The sequence below is a fragment of the Saimiri boliviensis genome, chromosome 5 (genome assembly GCF_048565385.1).
Source record: "Saimiri boliviensis isolate mSaiBol1 chromosome 5, mSaiBol1.pri, whole genome shotgun sequence".
NCBI lineage: Eukaryota > Metazoa > Chordata > Mammalia > Primates > Cebidae > Saimiri > Saimiri boliviensis.
Genome location: NC_133453.1, coordinates 146,032,720 through 146,057,992, shown reverse-complemented (window position 1 = coordinate 146,057,992; position 25,273 = coordinate 146,032,720). Strand labels below are relative to the sequence as shown.

Sequence of the window (25,273 nt, the reverse complement as noted above, 5' to 3'; positions counted from 1 at the left end):
CAGGGCCTGAGTCTGGGTCCTCGAGCTTACTCTGGCCACACCGTGAGGGTCTTCTCATGCCTACTCTGCCCTCATGCTGGTGTTGGCTGAGGTCTCCACTTCCTTCCAGGGTTCTGGGTCTGTGGTGCAAGTTCTCTGCGTCTCAGCGTCAACTTGTCCTGGCCCAGCCCACCCAGCTGCCGTGTCCTGTCCTGCAGTGGCCAAGCCACTCCCACTAGGGCTGCAGGCAGTTCTATGAGGCCTCAGGTAGCTCCTCAGTGTCTTTTTTTTTTTTTTTTTTTTTGAGACAGAGTCTCACTCTGTCCCCAGGCGCCAAGCTGGAGTGCAGTGGCACAATCTCGGCTCACTGCAACCTCTGCCTCCCGGGTTCAAGCAATTCTCCTGCCTCAGCCTCCCGAGTAGCTGGGATTACAGGCACACGCCACCATGCCCAGCTAATTTTTTGTGTTTTTGGTAGAGATGGGGTTTCACCATGTTGGCCAGGATGGTCTCGGTCTTTTGACCTCGTGATTGACCCGCCTCGGCCTCCCAAAGTGCTGGGATTACAGGTGTGAGCCACCACACCTGGCCTCTTCTTCTTTTTTAAAGAGACAGTCTGTTGCTCCATCACCCAGACTGGAGTACAGTAGTACAAACTTAGCTCGCTGCAGCCTCAACCTCCCAGGCTCAAGAGAGCCTCACATTTCAGCCTCCCAAGTATCTGGGACAACAGGAGCACAATACCACACCCAGTTAATTCAAAAACTTTGTGTAGAGATGGGGTCTCGATATGTTGCCCAGGCTGCTCTCAAACTCCTGGTCTCAAGTGAGCCCCCCACTCCCCTCCACCAACTTTAGCCAAGTGCTGGGATTCCAGGCTTGAGACACTGTGCCTGGCCCTCGAATTTTCATTTTTTTTTTTTTTTTTTTTGAGACGGAGTTTCGCCCTTGTTACCCAGGCTGGAGTGCAATGGCGCGATCTCGGCTCACCGCAACCTCCGCCTCCTGGGTTCAGGCAATTCTCCTGCCTCAGCCTCCTGAGTAGCTGGGATTACAGGCACGTGCCACCATGCCCAGCTAATTTTTTGCACTTTTTAGTAGAGACGGGGTTTCACCATGTTGACCAGGATGGTCTCGATCTCTCGACCTCGTGATCCACCCGCCTCGGCCTCCCAAAGTGCTGGGATTACAGGCTTGAGCCGCCGCGCCCGGCCAGAATTTTCATTTTTAACCAGGTACCAGGTGAGGCCAGCGTTGCTGGTTGAGGGATCACAATTTCAGCACCACCACCCTAGAGAGAGGAGTAGGAAGCTGTTCTTCCCGTTGCTCTTGATTTTAGAAGAATCAAAGCCAGGAAATTGACATATTTATTCTCTGATTCTCTGGTTTTGCTGGCATGGAGATAATGCTCCCTGCTAATGGTGTGAGCTGAAGGACGAGGAGAAGAATGGGCTTCTGGGGGAACCCACTAAATGATCACAAAACCATTGGTTAAATTTAGCTGATATTGAAGGGGGTGGCCTCTTTTCTCCAAGATGTCTAATTTTTTTTTTTTTTTTTGAGACGGAGTTTCACTCTTGTTACCCAGGCTGGAGTGCAATGGCGCAATCTCTGCTCACCGCAACCTCCACCTCCTGGGTTCAGGCAATTCTCCTGCCTCAGCCTCCCAAGTAGGTGAGATTATAGGCACATGCCACCACGCCCGGCTAATTTTTTGCATTTTTAGAAGAGATGGGGTTTCACCGTGTTAACCAGGATGGCCTCAATCTCCTGACCTCGTGATCCGCCCACCTCGGCCTCCCAAAGTGCTGGATTACAAGCGTGAGCCACCGTGCCCGGCCCTACTTCTTTCCTTTTTGTAGTTACTCCCTCTCAGATCCCTGCAACAGCAGACTCAGAGTTGGGTGGGATCAGCCAACCCAGAGAACATGAGTCCTCCACACCCCGGATCAGAAGTCCCCTCAGAAGTGAAAAATTGAAGAACTTGAGATGCCTTAACTGGCTTCACAGGCTGCAGATGGAAGAACACCAGTTCCAGGGAGCCCTGCCTGCCTGTGTTATTTGTGTGAGTTTACCTAAGCAGTGGGATCCAGGGCTGGCCACTCCCACGTGATTCCCAGCCGCCACCACGTTCTTTCGCAAATGCCTCCTCAGTACTACCTAGACGATCAGAGCAATAATCAACGTTTTATAGATGGCCTGACATACTCTTTGCATACCTGATTTGCTAGCTTGGTATTTTAAATAAGCTAAATCCAAGACACGCGTTAAAATTTAAAACACCACTAAGATGTAGGAGGAAAGCACAGCATATAGTAAACGTAAGAAGTTAATGGTTCTCATAGCAACAGCATAATACATGGTTGAGCTTCCCCCATAAACCTGGCCCCCTACAGCACTGGGTGTCTCAGGGAAGCGCATCGTCTTTCTTCAAGTTGCAAGAGCCAGAGACTGAAGGCCAATGTTGGCACTGCCTCTCCCTCACCAACCCTCTCCCTGAGAGCACGCGCGTGCACACACACACACACACACACACACACACACGGCTCACAAAAGCCTCTTTCTTGAGGCTTTCAAACAGCTCAGTCCATCTGCTGCACTCCATCTCCCCACCCCGCTTTATCTGTGCTCTCTCATCCGCTGTGGTCCACACAATCCAATCCGTTCTGCTCTCAGCAGCCAGAGTATGATTTCTTTCTTTCTTCTTTCTTTCCTTCCTTCCTTTCTTCTTTTTTTTTTTTTTTTTTTTTTTTTTTTTTTGAGATGGAGTCTTGCTCTGTCGCCAGGCTAGAGTGCAGTGGTACGATCTCAGCTCACTGCAACCTCCCCCTACCGAGTTCAATTGTTGCTCTTGCCTCAACCTTCCAAGTGACTGGGACTACAAGTCTGCAATACCACACTCAGCTAATTTTTGGATTTTTAGTAGAGACGGGGTTTCGCCATGTTGGCCAGGATGGTCTCGATCTCTTGACCTCATGATCCTCCCACCTCAGCCTCCCAAAGTGCTGGCATTACAGGTGTGAGCACCATGTCCAACTGCAACATGATACATTTTTGTGTACCTATATTTTGAACAGGTAGCACAGGAATGTGGTTTTAAAATTCTAGGCCAGGCTGGGTGCGGTGGCTCATGCCTGTAATCCCAGCACTCTGGGAGACTGAGCTGGGCAGATCATAATGTCAAGAAATTAAGACCATCCTGGCCAACATGGTGAAACCCTGTCTCTACTAAAAATCCAAAAATTAGCTGGGCATGGTGGCACATGCCTAGTCCCAGCTACTTGGGAGGCTGAGGCAGGAGAATCACTTGAACCCAGGAAGCTAAGGTCACAGTGACCCAAGATTGCACCACTGCACTCCAGCCTGGCAACAGAGCAAAATATAAATAAATATATATTATATATATCATATATATTTATTTATATTATGTAAAAATATATTTTTATTTATATATATTATATATAAAATATTTTATTTATATACATATAAATAAAATAAAGTTTCTGACTAAGACCTGGTCTCCCAAATGCACAAAATATTTCCAAGCATAATACAACCCTGTGGTTATATACAGGATTCAAATAGAGACAGATTCTCAATTAAAACTTGATCTTGCATGGTTCTATTGCAGCCATTGAACTGACACTGAAAATCCGTTCAGTAATAGTGGGGCGGCAGGGGGACCAATAATGAGAATGAGCTTCAGACAACTTAGAGGACTCCACCCTTCCCCAGCACTCCTGCCAGAGGAAGCATAGGGCTGTGTCTGTGACTTGAAGGCCCTGTGGAAACTCACAAGGTGAGGCTCATTCTTCCCATGTCCTCTCTCTTTGCTGCCTCCACACCTATAAGAACAATCTTGGCTCAGCACAGTGGCTCACTCCTGTAATCCCAGCACTTTGGGAGGCTAAGGCGTGTGGATCCCAAGGTCGGGAGTTCAAGACCAGCGTGGCCAACATGGTGAAACCTTGTCTCTACTAAAATTACAAAAATTAGCTGATCATGGTGGCTTGTGCCTGTAATCCCAGCTACTCCAGAGGCTGAGGCAGGAGAATCGCTTGAACCGGGACCCAGGAGGCAGAGGTTGCAGTGAGCTGAGATCGTGCCACTGTACTCCAGCCTGGGCTACAGAGTGAAAATCCGCCTCAATGCTTTCACACCAAAATAAATGAGGCCTGGGATAGACTCTTCCAGTATTCCTGCTGCCTGGAAACTCGGTGAGACCTCAGCCTGGAGTCAGTCCCCACCTCCATCCTCTTCCCCAGGAGAGGCTGACCAGCTTGGAGTCGGGTGAAGCCCTGCAATACAGCTCCAACTCTGGGTCTGAACAGCTCTCCTGTCCCCAGTCCCTGCCCCAGCTTCTCTATGCCAATCTTTGCTGAAGCCTCTGGGCTCCCATTGTGCTTGTGCATCTACCTACGATCTGTGACGGAAGGGCCCAGCTGGACACAACACAACACCTTATCTGAACAGGTGGTCAGTGGTGGAAAAGGCAGCGTGCAAGGCTGATAAGACAGACCTCTGGGGTCAAGAAGGCCTTGAACTGCTCCTGAACTATTTTCCCTCATTCAGGCAGCCAGCACAACCTTTACTGAGGGCCTCCTCACACCTGGGAACCGTGAGATAAGCTGTGATGCCCGGGGTGGAGGGATCAAAGCAGGTACAGTCCTCTGAGAGAAGGACAGAGGAGAGAGAGAAAATTGCTAATCACGAGAGTAAACAAAGGATTGCAAGCTGCGGTGAAGTCAGGAGGCTGGTGCAGGCTGGCGTGAGCATGCAGCCCTCAGGATCGCGCCCAGTGGGGTGGCAGTAGGAGGATTTCCTGGAGAGCCGAGGGCCCTGTAGGAAGCGCTCTCTGGCCAGTAGCCCCCAGCACTGAGAAGGCTGTGAGTGGGGCGGTCACAGAGCGGTGGGGAGCAGGGCCAGTGGCCTCCCTTCCCTGCCTGCGGAGGCTGGTGTGGTGGGGAGCGCCCCTGCCGGCCCATCTGGAACTCCCAGCCTCCAAAGCCTGGCTTTCAGTGGGGAGTGGCTTTGACAAGACCGCCTCTGAGAAAGTGTCAAAGAGGCCACAGCAGAGAGAAAGCAACCCTGCGGCAGGGGAACAATGCTGCAAAGCCTTTGCATTGGAAACTCTAAGGCGGCTTCCTGGGATCACTAAATTCTGTGTAAAGGGCTCCAGGAATGCTTCCAAGACAGGCAGTCAGACCCAGGGAGATGAGCCTGGTGCAGGGTGAGGGTGGAGAGTGGGGGCACTGGCGAGGAGGTGAGGGCACAGAGTTCAGGGCAGAGCAGTGGAGGAGGAGCAGGGGTGGGCTCCATGGCAAGAGCCTGCAGGCTTCCTGCAGGAAGCCCTCCCTGCAGCTTTTCTCTCCACTGGGGAACCGCCTGTCATCTGCCCTAATGCAGGCATCAGGGTTGTCCTTGTCACTCAGCACTGCAGTCCCTCAGGCCAGGCCAGACAGCGGTCCTGGGACCTCGCCTAGTGGAGCAGGCACTCAACTATGCTTCTGGGAGAAGAATGCATGCAGGTGCCCCAAGACCTCTCTTTTTCCTGGTGCTGGGCAGTATCTGCTCTTGGATCTGGAACTATCCTCTACAGGCCTGGGCCAGGAGTACTGAGGGGGAGAAAGATAGGCATGGGGTGGCTGGTGTGACTCACAGGTGCCACTACTCTGCTCAGGAGCAGCGGCGAAGGACGGCTGGGCAGATTGCACAGGGGCCTTACCTCATCTGGGTGGCCTCCTTCAGGGTTTCTGGCTGAACCCCAAGGCTGGGGTCACAGACCCATCACTGCCTGGGTCCCTGTCATCCCATACTACAGAAATATAGCAATGGTTTTTTTCTTGTTCTAAGTCATTCCTTACTTGTGATTCACTTTTATATATTTATAAGACTTTCTTCCATGTAAATAAATGGACATATTCGAAGATACCAGTGGGGCCAGGTACGGTGGCTCACGCCTGTAATCCCAGCACTTTGGGAGGCTGAGGAGGGTGGATCACTTGAGGTCAGGAGTTCAAGACCAGCCTGATCAACATGGAGAAACCCTGTCTTTACTGAAAATACAAGATTAGCTGGGTATGGTGGCCCATGCCTGTTAATCCCAGCTACTTGGGAGAATTGCGTGAACCTGGGAGGCAGAAGTTGCAGTGAGCTGAGATCGTGCCATTGAACACCAGCCTGGGCAACAGGAGTGAAACTCCATCTCAAAAAAAAAAAAAAAAATGGCAGTGGTTCTTAATCTCAGCACATCTTGACATGATACTTTGACTTGGACCAGCCTATTGCATGGGTGGGCACCTGTCCTGGGTTTTGTACAATGTTTAACAACATCCTTGAACCCCGCCCACCAGATGCTGGTAGCATCACTCCCCTAAGTTTGGACAGCCAAAAACATCTGCAGACGTTACCAGATCATTGCAAAATCGGCCCCAGTTGAGAACCACTGACATACAAGGTCAGGCCCCAAGTTCTCAGATGAGACTAAGAAATATGGTTCTCTTTGCATAAGCCAAGCACAAGCAGGACTGAAGAACAGGAGAGGTGAACGGGGAGCCTGGGGTGAGGTCATTCAGGTCATGGTCTCCAGCCCAGGGAGAAGCCACATTGTGCAGCTGTCCTTAGAGTCCCCACGTGTGGCTCACCAGGGCCATCAGGAAGGCTCCCACAGTGTGGAACGTTACCCAGCACTAGCCATGGTTGCAGGTGCTCCTCAGGCGTCCTCCGCACCGTGCACCCCTCTGCAGCACTGGCCCCAGCACAGGTCTGTGTCACCCCACACGCCAGCCAGTCCGACCTCGGAAGGCAACTCTTGAAAAAGCTCCCTGCGGCCGGGTGCAGTGGCTCATGCCTGTAACCCAGCACTTTGGGAGGCCAAGGCAGGCGGATCACGAGGTCAGGCGTTCGAGACTAGCCTGGCCAACATGATGACACCCGGTTTCTACTAAAGATACAAATAATTAGCCGGGTGTGGTGGCGGATGCCTGTAATCCCAGCTACTCGAAGGCTGAGGCAGAATTGCTTGAACTCAGGAGGTGGAGGTTGTAGTCAGCCGAGATTGTACCACTGCACTCCAGCCCGGGTGACAGAGTGAGACTCTGTCTCAAAAAAAAAGAAAGAAAAAAAGAGAGAGAGAAAGAGAGAGAGAGAGAGAAAGAATGAAAGAAAAATAAAGAGCTCCCTGAGCCATTACTGCCACGTACTTTATGTGCCCAATTGCTTCACTTCCTTCTTGGACACGTTCTAAGGTTCCAGGGGAGCTGCTCACATCAGCTTGTTTCAGGAACTGAAATAGGCACTGCGATAATGAATGCTGCTGCTCTTCCTGGAACCCCACAGCTTTGTTTCTTCTCAGTACTTACAGCTACGACAGATCACCACCATGATTCTCACTGTATCAGTGAGGACTCTTATTTTATTTATTTATTTAGAGACAGAGTCTCCCTCTGTTGCCCACGCTGGAGTTGAGTGGCGCGATCTCAGCTCACTGCAACCTCTACCTCCCAGGTTCAAGCAATTCTTCTGCCTCAGCCTCCTGATTACCTGGGATTACAGGCGCACACTACCATGCCCAGCTAATTTTTGTATTTTTAGTAGAGACGGGGTTTCACCATGTTGGTAAGGCTGGTCTTGAATTCCTGACCTCGTGATCCACCCACCTCGGCCTCCCAAAGTGCTGGGATTACAGGCGTGAACCACCACGCCTAGCCTGAGGATTCTTAAGGTTACAGGAGATGGGAGCTCAACTTGAGCTGACTTAAGTAACCAAAAAGTCTAAGGCAGGGAGATCAGGCAGGGCTGGACCCAGAGCCACAGATGCTGTCTGCTTTCAGCTCCACTTCCCTCTGCCATAGCCTCACTCTCCTATGGGACCCCTAACAGGACAGCTCCAGGCTCTAATGGTCCTTGCTGCCTACAGCCTCAGTGGAGAGAGGGCTGCCTTGCCATACTTCCAGTGAAGTCCTGGGGTGGAATCTTAAGGGCTTGGGTCAAGTACCTACCCCTCAGCTGAGCCCTGGAGTTAAGGGGATGGAATACATGGAGTGGCCACCTGCCCACCCCAGGTGACACAGGAGGGTCGAGTGGGGCAGAGAGGCCCCTTCTTCTAAACTAGGGGACTGAGGATGAGGGAGGGTACATCCGGGGTGCTGCTTCTTTCTCTTTTCCTGTTAGTTGCTGAGGCACTGTCTGCCCTACCAACAGGAAGCCGTCCCATTCTGGGTTGGAAATGCTCCTTGCTGTGGGGGTTCAGTTCTCTTCCAAACGCCCCATGGGCATCGGACAGGCCTGTCAGGCCTTGCAGGTGGAGGCCCCTTGATGCCCACAGGCAGCCTTGCAGATGGGTGCTGCCCGCCCTGCTCCTTGTTCCCTACTGTGGTGACACAGTGGGCTCACGGTTCTGCTCCTGATCTGCGGCCATGCCTGGCCACTTGTCCCCAGACACATCCCTGTGGGGCTGGGATCAGAGAAGCTTCCAGCATCCCCTCTGGCTGTGCTCTCTTTCAGGCTTGGTTCTGGGGTCTTGTCTGGATGCCCCTTCCTCTGGGGAATGTATGTTGCCAGCCCGTCTGCCCTTTGGTGTCTCCCGGCTCTGATCTGGGTCACGCTGGCCCACTAGGAAGGTTTCTTGTGCTGTACCTGGAAAGCGGCAGTTCCATCTTAGTCCTTCCCTCCCGGGATCCCTGACCTCCTTGTGGACAGTCACTCACCTCCGGCACTCTGCCACTGACCAGACTCACATAGGGGGTATTGGAGGGTGGCTTCGATCCTATCACCGTCTGGCTCACCAAGAGACTTGCTGACTCGTTCCACGTCCCTGTAACTAGACATGCTCAAGTGCCTGTCTAGACCATTTTATACAATAAGAACTTTGCTCTTTCACTACGTACTGCCTATACTACAGATGCTATCTATAGGCACACCTGATGATCTCTGCTACCTTCACTCTGTTAACTACACAGAAGAGTCTCTAGGATAAAGAAGGTACATTCCCATGCTATGTTTTTGTGTCTTCCAAAATAAAGCAGTGGGTCTTGGAAAAACCTATTAGAGTATGATCTGGTTAGTGATTTTTCCACTGACTTAAACCCTGAAGGCCAGAAAATCAGACTCCCATAGTGGGCTTTAGCATTTTCTTCTCACACATCTTGGCCTTTGGGGATTTTCTAGGCCAACTTCCTCACCTGAACCCAGGAGGAAACTGAACCGTGGAGGCCCCAGCTGATTTACCTGAGTCCCTACCCTGGCTGCTGCCTTAGCTGGGGCCAGAATGCAGGCCTCTTGGCTCTTGGTTCAGGCTACTTTTGACTTCACAAGAATAAAATGAGCAGTCAGCAGGAGGAGCCTAAGAGCTTGATCTTTTTGTCTTTTACTTTTTGAGACAGAGTCATTTTTTTTTTTTTTAAGTTCTAGGGTACATGTACAGAACGTGCATGTTTGTTACATAGGTATACATGTGCCATGGTGGTTTGCTGCATCCATCACCCCATCATTTACATTACGTATTTTAGAGGGATAGCAGGGAGTGGGGGTGATACTGAAGATACAGCATTAGGAGACAGAGTCTTGCTATGCTGCCCAGGCTGGAGTGCAGTAGTATGATCTCGACTCACTGCAGCCTCTTCCTCTTGGGTTCAGGTGATTTCCCTGCCTCAGCCTCCCGAGTAGCTGAGACTACAGGTGTGTGTCATCACACCTGGGTAATTTTTTGTGTTTTTAGGAGAGATGGGGATGGTCTTGATCTCCTGTCCTGGTGATCCACCTGCCTTGGCCTCAAAAAGTGCTGGGATTACAGGCGTGAGCCACCACGCCTGGCCAAGAGCTTGATATTAACAGTCCCAACAAGGCCTGTGCCAATCAGTAACTTTATGAGTGGGAAGTTATTCTGCCATCCCCACAGAGAGAGGACATGTCTTTATTAATCATGCAAATTTTTACAGTCAGCCAAAGAATGAAGGAAAAATTAGTATTCTGACATTTTGGAAGTTTTGTAAAGGAACATGTTGTCCAGCCTATAAAACAATGCATTAATCTTCTATCATATGTAGGAAAGGCATATGTTATTAAAAAAAAAAATTAGGGTGTGAGTGCTGAGGAACTGACAAGTTTTCAACTCCACTTGCTAACACCTTGCAGGAAATCTGGCCTGGTCCAAGAGCTCCTCTAGGCTGAATGGTATTGGCATTAAGCCTGAAATTCATGTATGCTGCTACTAAGTGGTGGTAGGGATCACAGCCATGTGGTTTAAATATACAGTCATAGAGTTTCCTTGTTATTTTTCCCCCTAGGACAATAGACCAAAGATTTCAGAGATCTTTTACTCTCCAAAGGGTTAAGAACCAGGGTCATAAATGATAATTAAAATTTTTTTCAGGGATAGATAATATCATATACTTCAAAAATGAAAAGGAAAATCACTGACAAGTGTTCCTGTCACCTCCATCCCAGACACTAGTTTCTTTCCCAAGGGTAACCAACATTTTTCAGTTTCCTGTGATCCTTCCAGAAAGGCTTTTTGATAGTACATGAGCGTCTATAGGCTCCCTCTTGTTTCATTTTTCCTTTTTTTACTCACACGGTGGCATACTACACATACCTTCTGCCCTTTGGTCTTTCACTTAGCAATTAATCTTGGAGAATTTCTCGTGTTAATCTATCATCTACCTCGTGTTAATCTTCCTTGACAGCTGCATACTATTTCAGTGTGTGGAAGCGCCCTCATGCACTGAACAGTCCCCAGCCCCCTTTTCATGGAGATGAAGGTTGTCTGCAGTCATTTACTACAGAAACATAGCACCATGAATGATTCTAGGCATGCCTAGTTTGCATGTGTGATACACAAGTCGAAACATTCCTAGAAGTAGAATTCTTAGGTCAAAGAGCTTGTGCATTTGTAATTTTGATAAACACCATCTAATTTTCCTACATAGTAGTTGTACTGATTCACACTCCCATGGGCAGTGTGGGAGTCTGCCTGTTTCCCCTTGCTTTCTGGAACATATTGTGTTACTGAACTCCTGGGTCTCTGATCGGTGAACACAATAGCATCTCAGCATAGTTTCAATTTGCGTTTCTCTTTCTTTTTCTTTTTTTGAAATGGAGTATTGCTTTGTTGCCTAGGCTCAAGTGCAATAGTGTGATCTCGGCTCACTGCAACCTCCACCTCCCCAGTTCAAGCAATTCTCCTGCCTCAGTCTCCCAAGTAGCTGGGACTACAGGCGCTCACCACCACGCCCAACTAATTTTTGTATTTTTAGTAGAGACGGTGTTTCACTGTGTTGGATAGGCTGGTCTGGAACTCCTGATCTCAAGTGATCCACCCACCTGGGCCTCCCAAAGTGTTGGAATTACAGGCATCAGCCACCACACCTGGCCTAATTTGCATTTTTTATGAATAAGGGAGGTCAGCTTTTCAGATGTCTAAAATACATTTGTATTTCCTTCCCTGCGAATTGTCTGCTTCTTACCATTTACTTGTTTCTTTGTCTTTTCTGTTAAGGGATAGGTTCAACCTGCTGCCCAGGTTTATTTCATTGGCATGATCATAGTTCATTGAAGCCTGGAACTCCTGCGCTCAAGTGATCCTTGTCTCAGCCTCCTGAGTAGCTGGGATTACAGGTGTGAGCCATGGTGGGGACTCGGTGATGATCGGTGATGCTTTCTTCTGTTTTTTTTTTTCTTATCAATTTTACAATGTTATCTATGTATTAGGGAAATTAACTGCTTGTGATGTGAAAATTTTTTTCCTCCTTTGTGACTTTGCGTATGGCAGTGATTGCCATGCCAGAGTTTTTTTTGAGGTCAAACTTAGCTGTCTTTTGTTACCACTTTTTGGTTTTGTGGCATACTTAGGAAGGCCTTTCCCATTCCAAGATACTTTTTTTTTTTTTTTTTTTTTTGATATGGAATCTCACTCTGTTGCCCAGGCTGGAGTGCAGCGGCACAATCTCAGCTCACTGTAATCTCTGCTGCCTGGGTTCAAGCGATTCTCCTGACTCAGCCTGCCGAGTAGCTGGGATGACAGGTGACCTCCACCATGCCCAGCTAATTTTTGTGTTTTAGTAAAGGTGGGGTTTCACCATGTTGGCCCGGTTGGTCTGGAACTCCTGACCTCGTGATCCTCTTGCCTTGGCCTCCTAAAGTGCTGGGATTACAGGTGTGAGCCACCTCGCCCGGCCTGATTCTTTTCTTTTTAATTTAAAATTTTACTTTAAGTTCCTGGATACAAGTATAGAATGTGTAGGTTTGTTACATGGGGATATGTGTGCCATGGTGGTTTGCTGCACTTATCAACCCATCAAACCCATCATCTAGGTTTTAAGTCCCACATGCATTAGTTCTTTGTCCTAATGATTCTTTAAAAATTCTCTGAATACTGGCAGTTGGCTCAAGCTCACCAGATTTAGGGAATCTGAGTAAGGCTAGGGGCAGGCCTGTACCTTTATTTTTAAATTTATTTAATTTATTTCATTTTTTTCAAAGTGATAGGGTCTTGTTCTGTCACCAAGGCTGGAGTGCAAGCGGTATGATCATAGCTCACTGCAGACTTGGACTGCTGGGCTCAAGTGAGCCTCCTGCTTCAGCTTCCAAAGCATTGGGATTACAGGTGGGAGCCACTGTTCTGGCCCTAGGCCTGTACCTTTCTTTCATCCTGTGGACTGTGGACATCAGCCACTCACTCCCAGGTGCTGGGATGGGGTTTAATCTCCAGTGACTGGCCCAGAGCCTGCCCACGGGTAGATCTCAAGGGAGGCTGTTGAAGGAACAGCATGTAACTTGCCCACCCGCACACATTCACAGATAGGGATGGGGGTTGGAGGAGGTGGGGGGGTTGTGTGGATCAGCTTCAGGCCCAGGTGTCTGGCTTCCTATGGGATGTGACCATGTAACAGTCAGGCAAGAAGATGACTGAGTTTGTCTTCCTGGAATCACTGCTTCCCACCATTGGCATTGGAGAAAGGTTGGGCCACAGGAGGCTGGATGAACTTTGTGTTGGCCAGGTAAGCAGAATATCTATCCAGGTGGAAAATAAGCAGTGAAGGTGTGCTCACCTGAGCAGCGAGGAGGTCACGAACCTCGCTGGCCCGACCCAGCTCTACCTTCGCTCCTTTGTTTGGTCCTGTGGCTACAAAGCTGCCCTACCAGGAGCAGCCCCCACTGGCAGCGCTGGCCCTGGCGATTTGTGAGTGGTGGGGGCAGAGTGTGGAGAGGCCAAGTCCACCCTGTATCTAACCCTAGTGCAGCTCAGGATTTGGCTTCCCCCAGCCCCTTCTTGGTCTCAGCTGCCCCCAGGGCAGCAGGAAGATGGGCTCTCCTCACCCCCAGGCCCCCAGTTCCCCTGTACCCCCATCTTCAGAACTTTCCATGCCACAGTTACGCGTAATCCAGCCAAAAGGAGAAAAGAAAACAAGGGCAAATCACCAGGTTTTGGGGGAAGGAGCCACCTGAGGCCCCGCACCGCCCAGGTAAAGTACCCTGTGCGTCTCCCACGGCTTAGCACATTTGCCTGGGACTCCACGAAGGTGACAACGGAGTCTCCAGCGCAACCTTCCAGGGCCTCCAGGGTATTTCTCGCGCTGCGGGGGCGGAAGACTGGCCCCCCTGGGGATGCGTGTGAGGGTGTGCTCCCCAGGGCCCCGCGGAGGGCAGGGTCCTTTCCACTGAGGACTGCAAGGAGAGAATGGCCTGGAGTGAGGCCGTAGCTGGGGGCTAAAGCAGCACAGGTATCGGAAATGGGGTGCTGGGGTCCTTAGCGGGAATCGGCAGGGAAGACTTGGGAGTCCAGCACCCGCCTGGGTGAGTGCGGTGGGGAGGCAGCAGGGGGCCTCTGATGCCGGATGGGGCTTTCGGAGGCCGCGATCCCCGAGGGTTCCTCGCTCTAGGGTCCCGCTTACAGCTGCGGGGGCCGAGCGAGCAGAGTGGGAGCCTCGCGTTCACCGGCTCTACCCGCAGGACCAGACCCCTGCAGCTCCCCAGCCCGCAGGGCCGGGACACGCCCGGGAATCTGTGTGCTCCCCAGGGCCCGGGGCGTTCGGGGCGCCGCGCCTTCCAGCGTCTGGGCTCCAGCCCCGGTCCCGGAGACCCGCCTGGCGGACCCCCGTCCCACCCGCCCCGCCGACTGTCCCAGCGCCGGGGCCAAGGTGCGCAGGGCCTCGCGCACGCCCGGCACGGACGCATCTTTGTCTTCCCTCTCTTCCCGCCGCGCGATGTAGCCGGGAACTGTTTTCCGGCCCCGGCGTGCCCGGCGAGGGTGAGGTGGAAGCGGCCGGGGCGGGGGCGCGGGTCTCGCAGCCGCTGGCCGGTGCGGGGTGCGCCCCGCGGCCGCGCCGCGTGCGCCCGGCAGAGGCGGCCCTGCGTGCCGTACGCTGCGTCCGGGGCGCGCCCGCCGATATTCGAGAAGCTATTCAGCTTCCCGGGCTCATCAGCAGTCGCGGTGTCGGCTCGGCGCGGGCTCACAAAGACCTCGGCCTCGCGGACCGAGCGGGCGGCGGCGAGGCGGGGACGGCGGCGCACCCGGACGTTCCCGCGCCCCGGGCAGGTGAGCGGGGGCCTGGGCTGCCAGACTCGCCGGGGCGGCAGCGGGGAGCGGGACGCGTGGGGGGCGGCGCGGAGGTTGCGGCCCGAGCGCTGCCCTCCGGACTCGGGGGTGCGGGGCCCGGGCGGCCGTTGCTGGGGTCTGGGGGTGCAGCCCGGCGGCCCTACTCCTCTCGGACCGTCCTTTCCCCTTCCCACGACCGGCGGGCGGATGCAGCGGGGACCGGGCGGCGGCTCTCGCATCCGTGGCGGGGAGCACTGGGCGCCGGCGAGAGGCGCTGCCTGCGGGGTGGGGGTGGCGCCCGCTCGGGTCCCGCGGGGCTGGCCGGGCCGCTGGTGCGTTCCGTGGCCCCGCTTGGCGCCGGCATCAAGTCTCCGTGCCTGGCGGCAACGACCGAGTTTGGGGTCGCCTTGGGGTTCGCTGCCAGGGAGAACCCGAGCCCGAATCTTTGCCCCTTTCCCTTTCCCTTTCTAATAACGCCCAGAGGGGAAAACTTCTCAATTAAACACCCCGTGGCTCCTGGGCTGCAGGTGCAGGGCTGGGGCTGCGGCGCGGACCTGCCCCGCGGCGGGGCTCCTTCCCCACGGCAGGCATTGCCTGGCGAGGCTGCTGGCAGGAGATCTGGCCGAAGATGCTGAAGGAGAACATTTACGCCCCGGTTCCTAAGCAGGGCTCCACGGGACGGGCAAAGGCCCTGGGTGTGCCCAGGCGGGGGGGCCGACTCCGAGGGAGGGTGAAGCGGGGACGCCCGCGAGGGGCCTGCCCTGCGGGACCCCTGTGGAGAGCAGAGCCTTAGAGGGGCCTGCCAGTCTTAGCTTAGCATTTACTGGCAGAAGGAAGTCTTAATTTTTCAGATCTATTCAGATACGGCTTGGCAGGCACCAGCCGTAAATCTATGGTTGAGTGCAGTCAGCTCCTAAATGGGCATGCAGAGGGTGAAGCACCCCAAACTCAGCATCATGTGTCCGGCACTTTGTTTTTGGGCTAAACTGCCTCTGGCCTCTTCAACCTCCTGTGCCTCCTTGTTTGTTTGTTTTTTCCTATTTTCCATCTTCTTTGAGAAAGCACAGAGGTTTTAGAAGTGACCTGAGAGCGGCCGGGCGCTGTGGCTCAAGCCTGTAATTCCAGCAGTTTGGGAGGCCGAGGCGGGTGGATCACGAGGTCAAGAGATCGAGACCAACCTGGTTAACATGGTGAAACCCCGTCTCTACTCAAAATACAAAAAATCAGCTGGGCATGGTGGCGCGTGCCTGTAATCCCAGCTACTCGGGAGGCTGAGGCAGGAGAATTGCCTGAACCCAGGAGGCGGAGGTTGCTATGAGCTGAGATCGTGCTGTTGCACTCCTTGCACTCCAGCCTGGGTAACAAGAGTGAAACTCCATCACAAAAAAAAGAAATGACCTGAGAGCTTTGCACTTTGAAGTGGGACAAGTTTTACTAAGGTGCAGCTTGGCAGGTGCCAGGAGCCTGCAGGTGGCTTTTTCTCAGGCCTCTGGGTCAAGGTCCCTCCAGTGAGGTGAGGCAGGGGTTTCTCCTCTCCCAGGAGTGGCCACTATGCAGGGGACACAATCTGGGTTTCCCAGTCCCTTGCGTCCAGGATGCGCTGCTCTTTGTGCTGATTCCTGGTTGACCATGGGGGTGCCTCCCCCTGCAGCCTGGGCTGGAGAGGGTCTCCTGAGCCTAGGATTTGTGGGGCAGGAGGGCTGATGTGACACTGTTGTGAAACCCGCTGGGGCTCCTGGTCGTGTCCAGGGCATGAGTGGATAAAGCTGGAGCTTGTGGCTATGTGCTCGAGGGCCTCCCTTGGTGGGCGCTAGCAGCACTGGTAGGGGGGCCCTTGGAGTGGGCTCCATGTCTGAGCTGGTACTGGCACCTGCGGTGGGTTACTGAGTCTTCCCTCTCATTTGTTAGGAAGTGTGGTCTGTGCTTTTGCCCGCTTTTGGGCCCTTGGGCTCCTGGGGTCCTGGGCTGGGAGAAGCCGCAGGCTGAGTTCCGTGGGTGAGCAGGAGAGGTGGGGTGGGCACTGGAAGGAGATGGAGCTGGTGACCATCAGCTCCTCATTCTCTTCTACCTGGCTTGTTTTCTTGGACACCCTAGAACCAAGTTGTGGCCTGCTAGTTAACTTATTTACATAACCTTCTTAAGTAGTTCTAACCTTTTTTTTTTTTTTTTTTTTTTTTTTTTTTAACAAAATGTGAGTTTCACAGGCATAATTGGTGGGGATGGATTGTGAAATGGAGGTGCGTAAATACCCAATTTGCCAACTGAGCTAAGAAATACCAGATAAAAATAAGAGATAATTGTAAAAGACACTGATCACACCCCTGGAAGCTCAGAGGGGTGATAAGACACCTTGATTTTTCCTAGACAAAACTGAGAGGAAGTCAGAGGAAAAACTGTTGATGGTGAGGTTGGCATCAGGCTGGGCTTTGTTTGGATTGGGCCTTGGTGGCTGAGGTGAGGGCTGTTGGAGTGGGGACAGTGGGGTCTGAGCCTGGCTGTAGAGGCCCCATCCAGGCCTCAGCTCCTCTCTGGCGCTCCTCGCTGTCCTCTGCCATGAATACCTGCCCCGGTGACTAAACAGGTGTGGGCCTCAGGTGACACCATGGTCTGAAGTCTTGGAGAAACCTTGACTGTCCCGGGGAGTCAGAGAGGGCTGGTGGTCGGTGGGGATGGAGACCCTGAACACATCCCTGGCTGGCCTTGAATGTCTTCCTGTACAAGTGGCCAGAGATCACATGCCCTGCCTTGCAGCCTGGTCCTTAGAGAAGTGGAGAGAGCTTAGGGCCTGGGCGGCGGTCCTGGCTGTGCCACTCACAGGCTATGTGCATTCCCCACACAGTCTCAGTTCCTCACCCTGGCCATGAGAACTGCAGATGTGGAGGCACAGGTAGGGTGTGAGGTAGCCACTGACGACCAGGCAGGCCTCCCCAGTGTAGGTCAAGTTTGAGGTGGTTGCTCACCAGAAGTCAGCCTGTGTGCCTGGTAGGGGTTGGGGGGTGCTCTTTGTTCCCTTGGATGGTGGTTGGGCCGAGCGCCCAAGGGAGGCTTCTCTGGCTCCTTCCCTTCCCTGAGTTCCTCCCTACCCCCCTGCCGCCCACTGCCTGGGTTGGGTCCAGCTCGTGTCTCAGAGCAGCCTGCTGGCACAGGCTGAGTCAGCTGTCGTGGGCACCGTCTTTTCTCGCCTCCCCTGAATCCAATCCTCCCCTCTCTCCCTGTCCGGACAAACAAGGGAGCCGGGGGAGGTAGGTGACCTCAAGGTCCTACAGCCAGGCTCTCTCTGTGGATCCCCGTGTACTGGTGGCGTGCCATTACTGTGTGCATTATGATTTCTGTGCCGGCTGTGAGGTTTCCCAGATTGGGCTGTGGGGTATCCCTAACTCGGTGGGTTGGCCCAGGCCAGGTGTGTCATTTTTGCCCAGGCCTTCAGTGGCTTTCCAGTGTCCCCTCTGCATCCACATTACTCGGCCAGATTTTCTCAAGTTACCCCCCTTGCTCCCAAGCACGGTCCCTCCGGGCTGCCCCCGCTCCAGGCAGACAGGCTCACTGCCCAGATCTGCTCTGGGTTGTCCCCACCCCATCCTCGCCTGTCATCTTGGCCCTTGTCCATCCTGGAGAGTCCCAACTGAATGCGTGCTCTTTCCCTCTTATCCCTTGGTCCTCAGATTGGCCAGGCCACTCTTGCCCCTGGGCCTCTGCACCTGCTGTTCCCACCCCCTTGGCATGAGCCGCCCCCAGATGTCCAGCTGGCCGGCTTTCTCAGTTACTGCCAGCTCCCTGACGGCCCTACACAAATTAGCGTTACTTCCCCTTTTCTTGTTAACCTGGCTTTGTGTTTCTCCTTAGTACTCACCATTCAGTGTGTAATTTATATGTCTATTGTCTATCTCTTACCACTCAAATGTCAAAGACTTTGTTCACCTCTGGATCCCCAGTAGCTAGAGAAGGGCCCGGCACACGGTAGAGCCTTAGCGCTACAGCTGGATGAGCGTGTGAATGAAACACGGGAGCACTGCTCTTCCTTGCGGCACGTGTCCTGCTCCCTGCTCCTCCTTTCCCCGCGTCCCAGAGCTGAAACCGAGCTGCGTTCACGTTTGGATCCTTCTAGACTGTAGCACAGATCCTCACTCAGTGGGCCGTCAGGAAAGCACTGCAGAGTTGTACCGGGCAATGCCAGTTTCACGTGGGCCAGAGGAGAACGTGGTTGGGAAGGTAACCCGCCCAAAGAGTACGCTTTCTGATTCTGCACTAAGATTCCTTTTTGGATTTTCAGTTATTTGGGTTCTCTGCACCCAGGTGGTCCCTGCTGCCCCAGCCAGCTTTGCGTCTCCCTGCAGTCACCTCGGATATGGCTGGGCTTTGGAAGGAGACACCTGTCCCCCGCACCCAGGTTCCCTTCCTCCTCCGTGTGGATCTTTCCAAACTTGTCTTGTACCTAACGTCAGACTCTGTCCCAAGGCTCCCAGTCGCTCTGCTTTCCCTTCTTTCCACAAGCCTCCTCTTGCCTGAGTCCCTCCTGCCTGTGTCCTGGCCCAGGGCCCCAGGGATTAGCAGCAGGGCCTGGCTGGAGAAGACGTTTCGGTTCTGTGAGAAAGGGACTGGGAGGTCAGAAAAGAGGATGGGATCTGGAGTAACCAGGGCTTAGTTCCAGCCAGGCCCTGCCACTAATTCCTGGGGCCCTGGGCCAGTCACCTGGCTTGAGAGTCTTTCTCAGCATCTGTAATACACACGAGGCCTCTTGCCTGGGGTTGTTTTGAGGCACAAACGAGATGCGAGGTACTTTATGACAGCACGGGCTCCGTGGCGTGGCTGCATGGGCTCCGGCCTGTGCGGTTTCTCTTGCCTTGAGAGTTTTAAGGGTCAGGTTTGTGAGTTACAGCTGTGGCCTAGTGAGAGAACCCAGAGGAGGCACTTCATAAACTCTAAGGGGCTGTTTTAATGTAAGGCGCTACACGTGTTGTTTTGTGTTTCAAGGATCCAAATTAAGAGAAAAAATAGGTGGTTGAAATTCCTGCATTGAGTGGCTGTGAAAATAGTTTCATCTCTAGAAATTTTCTGGAAAGTGAAGCCCTCCGACACTTGAAGGTGGTTCTGATGGAGAAACCACTGGAATGAAACCCACATCGTTGGCAGTTTTGTTTGTTGAGTTCCGTCCCTCTTTGTCATTTTAAATAATTTCCTGACAGCGTGTCTTGTCTTTTTTTTTTTTTTTTTTTGAGACAGAGTCTCACTTTGTCGCTCAGGCTGGAATGCAGTGGCGCCATCTCGGCTCACTACAACCTCTGCCTTCCGGGTTCCAGCGATTCTCCTGCCTCAGCCTCCCAAGTAGCTGGGATTACAGGCACCCACTATCATGCCCAGCTACTTTTTTTCTTTTTTTTTTTTTTTTTTGAGACGGAGTTTCGCTCTTGTTACCCAGGCTGGAGTGCAATGGCGCGATCTCGGCTCACCGCAACCTCCGCCTCCTGGGTTCAGGCGATTCTCCTGCCTCAGCCTCCCGAGTAGCTGGGATTACAGGCACGAGCCACCACGCCCAGCTAATGTTTTGTATTTTTAGTAGAGACGGGGTTTCACCATGTTGACCAGGATGGTCTCGATCTCCTGACCTCGTGATCCACCTACCTCAGCCTCCCAACAGGCTTGAGCCACCGCGCCCGGCCTTTTTTTGTATTTTTGGTAGAGACGGGGTTTTGCTGTGTTGGCCAGGCTGGTCTCAAACTCCTGACCTCAGGTGATCTACCCACCTAGGCCTCCCAAAGTACTGGGATTACAGGCGTGAGTCACCACGTCTGGTCACGGGTCTTAAGTTTGGGTGAGGAGGCTGAGGACGGGCAGCTGTGGGTTGCCTGAGAACGCTGCTGAGACGGGGCAGTGCTGTCCTTCCGGCCTGAGCTGGGGAGTATGAGGCCTATGTTTCCTCCCTGTCTCCTGCTGGGACCCATTTTGTATCAGGTTTGTTTTTAACGGGGTGGGCACGATAGGACTTATGACCACTGGTGGGCACGTACAGGGGCTGATTTTCAACACGTGTCAAGGGAATCTGATGGCCGGCATTGGAGAGTCATGGAAATGCCACAGATAACGTGGGCCCTTCGCAGGGCTGGGAGAGGGTCCAGGGCTTGCCCTCCAGGAAGAGGCTGACATGGTTGGTGGGGCATCAAGGTGTTTTCACGTTTTGCACTTGAAGCCAGTATGGCTTCTTAGCACTTCTTTTCCCTGGAATCAACTGGGCAGGGAGACGGTTGGTTCTGAAACTCTCAGGCAGAGAAAGTTCTGAGCAAACTCTTAGTAAATAGTGAGTCAGAGAACACTACTGATATTTAGAATTTTCAGTTGAGATACATATGTACAGTCATGCGTCACATGACAATGTTTTGGTCAATGGTGGCATGTATGAGAGTTTCCATGAGATTATTATGGAGCCAAGAAATTCCTATTTCCTAGTAACATTTTTGTAAAGTTGTAGTGCAGGTTACCTTATTTATTTTTATTATTATTATTTTGAGACAGAGTCTTGCTCTGTCACCAGGCACCAGGCAGGAGTGCAGTGGCACGATCTCGGCTCACTGTAACTTACGCCTCCCAGGTTCAAGCAATTCTCCTGCCTCAGTCTCCAGAGTAGCTCGGATTACAGGCATGCACCACCACACCTAGCTAACTTTTGTATTTTAGTAGAGATGGGATTTCACTATGTTGGCTGGGATGGTCTTGATCTCTCGACCTTGTGATCCGCCCGCTTTGCTCTCCCAAAGTTCTGGGATTACAGGTGCGTGCCACTGTGCCTGGCCCAGTTACTTTTAAAAAAATTTAATGTAGCTTAAGGGTACAATGTTTATAAAGTCTGCCCTAGTGTACAGACGGACTCACCTAGCATCTTCCAGTCCTGCAAGCGCCATTCATGGTAAGTGTCCTAGATAGGGGTACCGTGTTTTATCTTTTATATCGTATTTTTACTATGCCTTTTGTATGTTTAGATATACACATACTTACCATTGTGTTACACTTGCCCAGAGTATTCAGCACAGTAACATGCTGCCCAGGTGGGTAGCCTTGGAGCAGTGGCCTGCACCCCTTAGCCAAGGCGTGGAGTAGGTTTGTATAAAGTATGTTCTGTGATGTTTGCACAATGTTGAAATTGCCCAATGACAAATTTCTCAGAACACATCCTTGTCATTAAGCGACGCATGATTGTGTGTGTGTGTGTGTGTGTGTGTGTGCGCGCGCGTGTATATATATATATATATATATATATATATATATATATATATAGTTTATTTGGTTGGTTTTACATTCCTAGAATTGACTCCCCAGCAGGTCAGCTCTAAATATGAATTCCTCCAAACTGTTGTATGCATTGTTAATTTAATAAAAAAGCACAGTTTATGGTTTCCCGCAATTGGTTTGATCGTCAACTGTCTTGGAAAAATCCATTGTTTCAAAAATAGAAAAGCCACTAATTGAGTGAACTCATGCATTTAGGGATGGTGGATGTCTCAGGTCTATCTGGAAGCATGTGTGTGCATTGTGCAAATAAAACATGGTTTCTGTTTCTCAGCCCTTTGGTGTAATAAGCGAGCCATGTGCTCCAGCATCTGTCTGTATTACGTGGAGCTGCTGGCAGCTGTCACAGGTGTGATGCGGTGGGGCCAGGCACGTGTTAGGAATTGGAAGCTCCGGGAAGCCAGGCTTTGCCTCCACGAGCGAGCCACCTGTAGAGCATCACTGCTCAGAGTTTGACTCATCTCAAGGAGGGCACGTGGAGATCGTGCCTCCTTCCTCACCTGCCACTGAGTTACTGCAGACGGAGATGAGATGCATGCAAGTGTTCTGCCACAGTAAAGCATTCGGTCAGTGCAGTCACCAGGGTTGGGGTGTGTGTGTGTGTGTGTGTGTGTGTTTTCTTACCAACTTGACTGCTGGGTTTCAGATATCTGGCAATTCCTTCAGCCTCTTAACTGGTTCTGGCTAGTGAGCATGAAAGGTGTCAGCAGAGTGATGAATGGACTGATTTTGGCCACAGGTCCTGCACTGCCCACCTGGCCTGACTGCTAGATTCTGAGCCCCCGAGGCAGGACTGAGGGGGTCACACTGATGGCTGATTCTCTAGGGAATGGCACTGGTGAAGTCGAGGTTTTCCTGACCCACAGCCTTCCTTGTGTTCGTGTGTTGGGAAGATTCTGCCTGAGAACTTTCTCCACCTTTTGAGTCCTCAGGTTCAGGTCCCTGGAGAGGAGCTCGCCATCGTTCCGAAGGTTGTATGTGTAGTTGCTGGGGAAGACGTCTTTGTGCTGTCTTGGGTTGGAGGCTTTGAGAGCAGAAGCCCCTTCAGACCAAGAACTTCTGACTGTGCCTTTCCCTTGGGCGGTCACAGATTTCAGCTTCTAAATTAATTGCATTTTATTAAGTAATGGTTTTCTTCTTGATCACAAGCGTTCTGTGCTTAATCAGCACTGAGGACTGCTACTATTTCAGTTGATTTGAAACACCCAGAGGCGGCCTCACGTCCAACTTGTCTTGACTTCATTTGGGGAGCTACCTTGGGGGACGGCAGCATTCCCACCCGTCACATTGGCAACCCCAGCCTAACTCCTTTTATGTATTGTTCCTTTTATCCATCGGGTAGCATGGTTTATCTATAATGGAAACAGCTATGTGGGACACTAATGTAGTAGGTCTCACCTTGCCTGTCATTCACCTCAGTCCTTTCACAGTCAGGGGCTGTGCAGTGGTAGAACTGGGGGCAGGTACGTTTCACTTTTCTTTTTTTGAGACGGAGTTTCGCTCTTGTTACCCAGGCCGGAGTGCAATGGCGCGATCTCGGCTCACCGCAACCTCCGCCTCCTGGGTTCAAGCAATTCTCCTGCCTCAGCCTCCTGAGTAGCTGGGATTACAGGCACGTGCCACCATGCCCAGCTAATTTTTTGTATTTTTAGTAGAGACGGGGTTTCACCATGTTGACCAGGATGGTCTCGATCTCTTGACCTTGTGATCCACCCGCCTCGGCCTCCCAAAGTGCTGGGATTACAGGCTTGAGCCACCGAGCCCGGCCACGTTTCACTTTTCTTACCCCTGAGTCCCTTTGCCTGGAGATCTGTCCATCCATCCACCCGTGCATCCAGTAGGTATTCTCTGAGCAGCTACCGTATTCCAGCTTTCTTGTTCCCAGTTTAAAGCTGGTGGGATTAGGAGAGAGGCCATGGAAGGGGCTGCTCGAGAATGTGCAATGGCATCAGAGCCCCATTCTGGCTCTGGGTCCAAGGCCCTCCTAGAGAGGCACAGTCTGGAAGATGTGCGAGCCCCACAGTAGGTTGGGGTGGTCCCTGTACCCCATCCTCGAGTGGGTGGGTTTGCCCCTTCAGATCCCAAGTCAGAAGAGCCCTCCAGGTAGAAGGGCCAATCTGGAGTGGGGCACCCTGGCACAGGGAGGGCCAAGTTTTTGGCAGGAGGACTATGTGGTTTGTGCAGGTCAGAGCTGGAGATGGGGGTTGGAGGGCAGTTCCTGACCATTAGGAGCTTGGTGGCCCTGGAGAGTCCTTGCAGCAAACTCTTGGAGAGAGATTTCTGCAGCCAGCTTTTCTAGCCACTGGTCAGTGTGGGAGAAGGAAGTGGTCATGGGCGTGTTTAGGGACGCACTCAGAGGTCAGGGGAGGGTGCAGGGAGGTGCGGCATGGGTTGGGATGGGCTCAGTGAGGACGCAGGAGGGAGGCGGGGGCAGGTGTCTGGCCGAGGCAGCGCCTGCGTCATGGTGGTGGGGGGAGCTCCGGAGCCTGCTCCCTACTGTGTTCTGTGGGAGGCGGTGGCCGCTGCCAAATCCCAGCCTTGCTAGTGCAGACGTTTAATTTTACCCTTTAGAGATTTACAGGATTTCTAGATTAAATTGCCCCTGTTCTTCTACAAGAATGACAAAATCCTCGACAAACCATTCATCACGTTATTAATTTGCTCAGCCAGCGTTAACCTGTGCAGCTCCGCTGATTTACCCTGGGCACACAGGGAGGGCTGGGTCCTTCTGGCAGCTCCAGTGTGAAGGGATGCGGTGGCAGCGCATGTGTGGCCTCCCTGCCCACCATGTGTCTGGCCTCAGCCTGGCTGGGCATGCAAGCTGTCCTTATGGGGGGCCCCCGGTGGCTTTCTGGCCCTGTGTCAGGAGAGGGGACTGCAGAGGGCTTGGGAAAGGGAGTGGGAGCAGCAGTGCTGCAGGGTGATGGGCTCCAGAGGTCTCTGTAGCAGTGGTGGTCGGGGGTTTTGGGGAGACATTTGGGTGCCTCCTGTCCGTGGCCTGGATACACCTGGGCGCGTGCAGCTTGGGGCCCTGGGGGCAGCTGGATCAGAAACATCTCTTACCTGATAATGTCAAGCATCAGAGGTCCCTGTTTTTCGGGTAGGTTGCTGTATCTTTCGGAGCTGCAGTCAGTCTGTTTTTCTCACAGGCACGGTGTGCACGTGGGGGGCAGTATTCCCTCCCATGAGGCCCACGTCCCCCTCATTATCCCTGTCTGCAGGGATTGCACTGAACGATGGCTGAGGCTGCTTTTGTTACTTTTATGTGCCATCATTGAAAAGTCTTTCTACTTCTTAGGCTTCTTAGAAATCTGATTTGAAGGTTGGGGGCAGTGTTTCATGGTGTAGTCCCAGCACTTTGGGAGGCCAAGGAGGGAGGCTCACTTAAGCCCAGGAGTTCGAGACCAGCCTGGGTAACATAGGAAAATCCCGTCCCTACAAATAATAGAAAAGCTAGCCAGATGTCGTGGCTCACACGTG

At 52.5% G+C, this 25,273-nt stretch overlaps 1 protein-coding gene across 9 annotated transcripts in view; it reads left to right on the top strand.

Moving 5' to 3' along the window:
* Positions 1-13,534: 13,534 nt before the first annotated feature.
* APBA2 (amyloid beta precursor protein binding family A member 2) overlaps positions 13,535-25,273 on the top strand; it is a 220,688-nt gene continuing 208,949 nt past the window's right edge. For 7 of the 9 annotated variants that reach the window (XM_039479986.2, XM_039479982.2, XM_074400117.1 and 4 more), the window contains exon 1: positions 13,836-14,515. The gene's annotated coding sequence lies outside the window, so the exon portion shown is untranslated. Of the gene's footprint in view, positions 13,701-13,833; positions 14,516-25,273 lie in introns of those variants that run through there. The other 2 variants (XM_039479984.2, XM_074400121.1) reach the window with 2 other exon arrangements.